At 47.8% G+C, this 5,698-nt stretch overlaps 1 long non-coding RNA gene across 1 annotated transcript; it reads left to right on the top strand.

Moving 5' to 3' along the window:
• The first annotated feature begins 198 nt into the window (after positions 1 to 198).
• Positions 199 to 5,144, top strand: LOC126496202 (uncharacterized). Its single transcript, XR_007590302.1, has 4 exons — positions 199 to 337; positions 856 to 997; positions 1,092 to 1,189; positions 2,914 to 5,144. It is a non-coding gene; the product is annotated as an uncharacterized lncRNA (long non-coding RNA).
• The last annotated feature ends 554 nt before the right edge of the window (positions 5,145 to 5,698 follow it).

Raw genomic sequence — 5,698 nt, 5'->3', positions numbered from 1 at the left:
ATGAAGCTTTCCACACTGGGCAGTGGTGACTTTAGATCCCTTTTAGCTAACAGTGCATGTGCAATTACAGCACACACACACACACACACACACCACACGAGCATCTCTTTGGGTTTGCAAATTATTGTAATGGACTTCGGAACCTTGCCTCCGTTGCTCTTTATGGAGTCTTGTTTGCAATGCTCCTTTAAAAACCCTCTGACTTCCCTTCATTTCAGAAAAGGTGCAGTCAGATCTCCTTCACAAGTACCAGAGCAGAGATGACATCCTTATCTTGACTGTGCGGCTGGCTGTCATCGTGGCTGTCATCCTCACTGTACCGGTGTTGTTTTTCACAGTAAGTAAAGGACCTCACTGTCACAGGAGAAACACTGGCCTTGGGACTTTCATTCTGACCACAGGATCCTGTTTCCAGAGAAGGTCTGCCACAGGCGGCTTTTCTGGTCATCAACTTGTACCTCGGCCCAAGTCTCTTAGGCAGCAAGTGGAAGTGGGATTCAGACATTAGTGTAGCTTGTAGGGGCTGACTCTGCATTCTGACCTCCCACCGTTCTCTTTGTAGAAGAATATAGATAGAGCTGTTGCACCCCTGTCTTACTTGACCACAGAAACCACCCAAGTGGAAATTACCCCACCCAAAGGGAAGCTTGCTGTGTCATATATAAGGATCCTGAGAGTTGGAGCCAAGCCCCCATAGCTTCAAACAGCTATGCCACCTCTGAGTTTGCCGAGCATTGAGAAAAAGTCTTGACAAATCCCATGCGTTAGTAAATGACTGAGTTCTTCTGTTGAGAGTGGAGGGTCAGCGAACGCCTGGAGCCCTTGGCCATTTCCGCTTCCCCCCTCCCCCCACAGGTTCGCTCATCACTGTTTGAACTGGCTAAGAAGACAAAGTTCAACTTGTGCCGCCACATCTGGGTGACCATCGTACTCTTGGTGATCATCAACTTGTTGGTGATCTTTATTCCCTCCATGAAGGATATTTTTGGAGTTGTAGGTATGGTTTTATAGTTGTCCTGCAGCATACAGAAGCTATTTATGCTTAACACTCGGAAATGGCGGCCCTCAACAATTGCTCTCTTAATCTGCAGGAGTGACTTCGGCCAATATGCTCATCTTCATTCTTCCTTCGTCTCTCTACCTAAGAATCACAAACCAGGATGGAGATAAAGGCACTCAAAGAATTTGGGTATGTCTGCTGCCAGCCACTCTAATTTTTCTGATTACTTTCCTAGCTAAACTTGCTGGTAAGCAGTCTTCTAACAGAACTTTCAGTTTGCAGTGAAGGGTGTGTCGGTCCTTTAGATTTCCCCTTAGGAGATCCAGAGCCCTTTCCGTCCTCACGGTCGCTTTTCCAGTGTGGCTCTGACTGGGCCTTGCCTGTGTTCTCACCCAGGGCATGGCTGGCTTGAGAGTGGATGTTTCCAGCCCTGTGTCTCTGTAGAGTAGTGCCTTATCTTTAGCAAGATGAGAAGTCAATGAGGACTCAGAAGACTTTGATGCTATCTACCGTCCCCCGATGATTTATGACCATGTGACTCCCTTGCACAACTCAGGACAAGGCGATGCTCTTACACACCAAATATTGGGAGTTAGCATAGGGAGGCTTTTTTCTGATGGCAGGTGATGTGGATTCAGAGCTGCCTTTCTATGTCAGGACGGTTGTTTGTAGATCTGGTGACATTCAAGGGCACCTTGAGAGTGCCGTGCTTGGACAGTGAGGGGAGCAGGGGAGACTCAGTCCTGTCTGGGGTATCTTTTTGCCTGGCCTCAGAGAAGCCCTCTCAGCCACCTCCCAGGTGGTGTAGGCACTGCGGTCACGTGTGTCACCTTCATCTATGGACCCAGGGGAGAGTGGCAAGCAAGAGTCCGTTCACCGTGCACTTTGGTCTGGGGTCATTAATGCTGGTAGAACTCTACTTCCCCAAGAGAATTATCCTCAAAGCATGAGTCCCAGATTCTCTAGCCCCGTGCAGGGAGTCCTCACAGGGCAGTGAAACCCACTCATACTAAAGCTATAAATAGCAGAGTCCCCACGAGTTCCCTAGGCTTCTCCAGTCCTTGCTCCCACAATAAAACTGGGGTCTCTCAAAGGGCACTAGACAGGAGCTCTGTTTGAGCAGGGAGAGCAGAGTGTTAGACCCACTAGCCCACCATTTACCACGCTTTCCTTACCGTTTCCCCCAGTTTTCAGGCCAGCCCCTGGCTCTCAAGAGCACTCCGCCCCTGCACAGTTTGTCATGAAGGCCAAGCTAATATGTCCCAGGTGCTGAACTGTCTGATCCACTTGCGCCCTTCACCAATCTTTCAAGCAACTGAGTTTTGCCTTGCTGTCAATCCACTGAGATCAAATGAACACGTAGGACACGCTTACAAATAGAAACATTTGCTTCTCAGTAGCAATGCTGGTTGATAGGTAATAGCCTCGATCTATTTCCAAACTTTTTTTTTTTTTAGTTGTAATTTTTTTTAAAGTAGGGTCTCACTCTGTAAGCATGGCTGGCTTGGAATTCCTATATAGACCGGGCTAACCTGGAAGCCGCAGAGATCTGCCTGCCTCTGCCTCCCAAGGGCTGAGACGAAAGGAGAGTATCCCCACACCCAGTTCATTAGGTTGTAATCCTTTTAAAAAAGGAAGTCGTAAGGGAGACTCAGTCATTTGTGCCATGGACACACCCAAGGTGACCCAGAAGCCAAAGTGTAAAATGCAGAGGACCAGAGCCGTTTTCTGTTTGCCCATTCTGGCAGGACCACATCCACCCAGTTTAGAAGAGTCTGAAAAGTTCAGCCGTGGTTGTAATGGACTCCAAACACCACGGGACCCAGAGGAGAGGGCAGAGCGTTCCACTCTTCCTCCAGGGACCTGAGGGAAGTGCCGGTACATTTGAAATAACCCATGTTTCGTTGCTTCAGGCGGCCCTTTTCCTGGCGCTGGGGGTGTTGTTCTCCCTGATCAGCATCCCGCTGGTTATCTATGACTGGGCTTGCTCGTCCAGCCACGACGAAGGCCACTGAGACCGGCAAAGGAAAGCCAGCACCTGCCCCCGCCCGCCCAGCCAGTCACCCATCAGCAACCCTTCGCCACTTCTTTTGCAAGTTTACAGACAGACGGAAATGCACATGACAACACCCGGGCTGTGACACAGAGACCCGCTCTGGAACGACTCGTGTCCTCCTGGGATCGTGGATTTTATCTCTCCCAGGTTTCATGCAGTCATCTTTCCCTCTCGTTACGTGTTGTGGCTCCTTCTCAGTCCCTTAGAACTCTGAAAACACCATCATCGGGTGTATTTATTTGTCAGACACCGGGTTCTGAAACCGTTTTCCTACTGACGTCACCGCTCACACTATCTGTATCTTTTTAGAAAAGAAAATAATCTTAAATTGTATATATTTATTTTGCTTTACAGAAAAAAAAGGGTTTCAGGAAAAAAAAGGTTTCATAAATACTTTGCCTATTTTGGTTAACATAGCACACAGGGGTAATCCTTTGAAAGACAGGTTGCCTGCCATTGCTGCATCTGAGCATGCCCAGTATTCGAGGCGGCTCTGGTCACCCAGCATGGGCTGTCCTGGACCTGCTGGTACTCCATCCTGCTCCCACATGGAGCTAGTCCCTGGGAGTGTCTGTGGCTGGGCAGGGGTGGGCATGGCACTTGTGGAAATATATTGAAATGTGCATTTGGGAGAGCTCACAAGGGAAGCTTTGTTTTCCCCCTTGACATCTGATGTCACAGGTAACTCTAGGCTGAATCACCTGCTTGGGGGCCCCTGGCTCCTGCAGTGATGAATGAGACTGCCCCAAAGCCTAAGGAAACACTCCTGCTGCAGATGCCATCAGTCTACACCTGTATCACTGAAGGGGCAGGGGGCATGTGTGATGTGTTCATTTATGAGCCCGGCATCATTTAGTCATGTCCACCAGCTTTTTGCAACAGAGAATAATGTGTACCTAAGGATGGCCTGTCTTAGGTCGTCCTCTTTTGTATTGGGTACTTTACTTTAGGGGAGTCTTTAAAAGACTTGTTTTATATCTATAAATCTAGGTTATTACAAATACAAGAGTTTTGTACCTTAAATAAGCCTCATTTCTATTCTCCGTTAACTCTCCATCCAATATTGAAGGTAAATCTTCTGAGATAGTCTTTGTGGAAAACTTCTGAAGTCACGGTGTCCCCTCTTGCCCGAGCTGGGGAGGACAAGAGGCCCTTCCTCATCCGTGTTTCTTCCTGTTATCCCTCTACTGCCTGTTCCATGTGACCCACGCAAGAGGGCAGAGTCTCCTATGTTCTCCCTAGCACCTCCCGAGGGGACCAGAAAAAAATGACAAGGAGACTGAAAACTACAAGAGCTTTGGACATGGCAGCTAGGGAGCCCAGAGCCGCGTGTCCTGCTGGTGGCCACCTGCGGCTGGCCATAACTGCGGCTGGTCATGGCTTATTTACAGTAGGAAGTGCACATGCTGTGAGCACAGTGTGCCCCCAGGGCTCGTTTGCAGCCAGATGTATTCTGGTTGAATTCTCAGATACAAAAATGCACTGTGCACAGATTTCTTACCTAGAAACAGGTAGGATCTAATAGAGAGTTGGCAGAGGACCCAGACGCTTAGCTGTAGACTCTTTCTGCTGACTAAAGTCCCCAAAGCTCTTCAGGAATCTCATGAGAGTCTCACAGAGATGTCCCTTTGTACAATCAGGTCCCTTAGATAAGGTAGGTGTCCAAGGTCCTGCCACCATCCTCCTGGGAAAGAAGGAAAAGCTACTTCCTGTATCACATCATCACCTTGGTACAGTGCTTCAGAGTCTGTTGGCCTTGAGCTCAGACAACTGAACTCCGGGGCCTAGATAGGAAAAGGGTAAAGCCCACAGCTGCCTCTGCCCTTTGCGGAAATGCTCTCCATGTCATGGGGAATGATAGAAAATTTGTAGCTTGTTCGGCACTGTTTAAAATGTATCGACTCAGTTTGCAAGCCATCCAGCCCTTTGTTTTCCTCCTTATTCTGTAACCATCCTTCATCCTTTTTACATTCACAAAGTGAATTCAAACACTCTCATTAACTCTGGGATGTGCTGTGATTTTGGATCTCTGGATTTCATGTGTTGGTAAAATTACTGTATTATTTACAGTATATTTATTTGCAGGAAGCACATTGTTGTTGATGTTTGTGATGTGTGTTTTATTTTAAAGCTCCTTTATGTACGGCCCCGAGTTTGTTGGACTGTAATAGACCCTACTGTCATTCTTCAGGGACCACAGATGAATTCCGTGCTTTCTGTGGTATTTCCTGTATACTGTTCTTACTCTTGTTCAGAATAATGAACTGGTAGCCAAAATATACCTGTATCACAGATGTTAGTTAGGATTCAACAGCACAATCAAATGCAATAGACATTTTCCTGCTAAATTCGTAGACCCGAGAGTAGTAGACCTTAGCTGTGGGAAGCGGTGCTTTCCATTGGCGCATAGGATCTCCATACTGTTGGCCAGGGCCAGTATCATACAATGTCCTCTGGCCGTTGTAACACAGAATACTGTTGATTCCTAGCTTAGTGTTGCTGGTTAGAAGCAGGATTAGCAGAATGTGCAGAAAGAAAACCCATCTTTTAGGCATGGACAGGCAGCCCCCAGGTCACAGGGAGAATGTAACTCCAAAGTGTTGTAACCTGGAATGGGTTTTCTGTGACTGGGTTGTATGTGA

This window comes from Alexandromys fortis, unplaced genomic scaffold (genome assembly GCF_014885135.2).
Source record: "Alexandromys fortis isolate MF-2015 unplaced genomic scaffold, M_Fortis_MF-2015_v1.1 scaffold_1748, whole genome shotgun sequence".
NCBI classification, from domain to species: domain Eukaryota; kingdom Metazoa; phylum Chordata; class Mammalia; order Rodentia; family Cricetidae; genus Alexandromys; species Alexandromys fortis.
The sequence above is the reverse complement of the archived record's forward strand: the minus strand, read 5'-3'. Positions and strand labels throughout refer to the sequence as shown.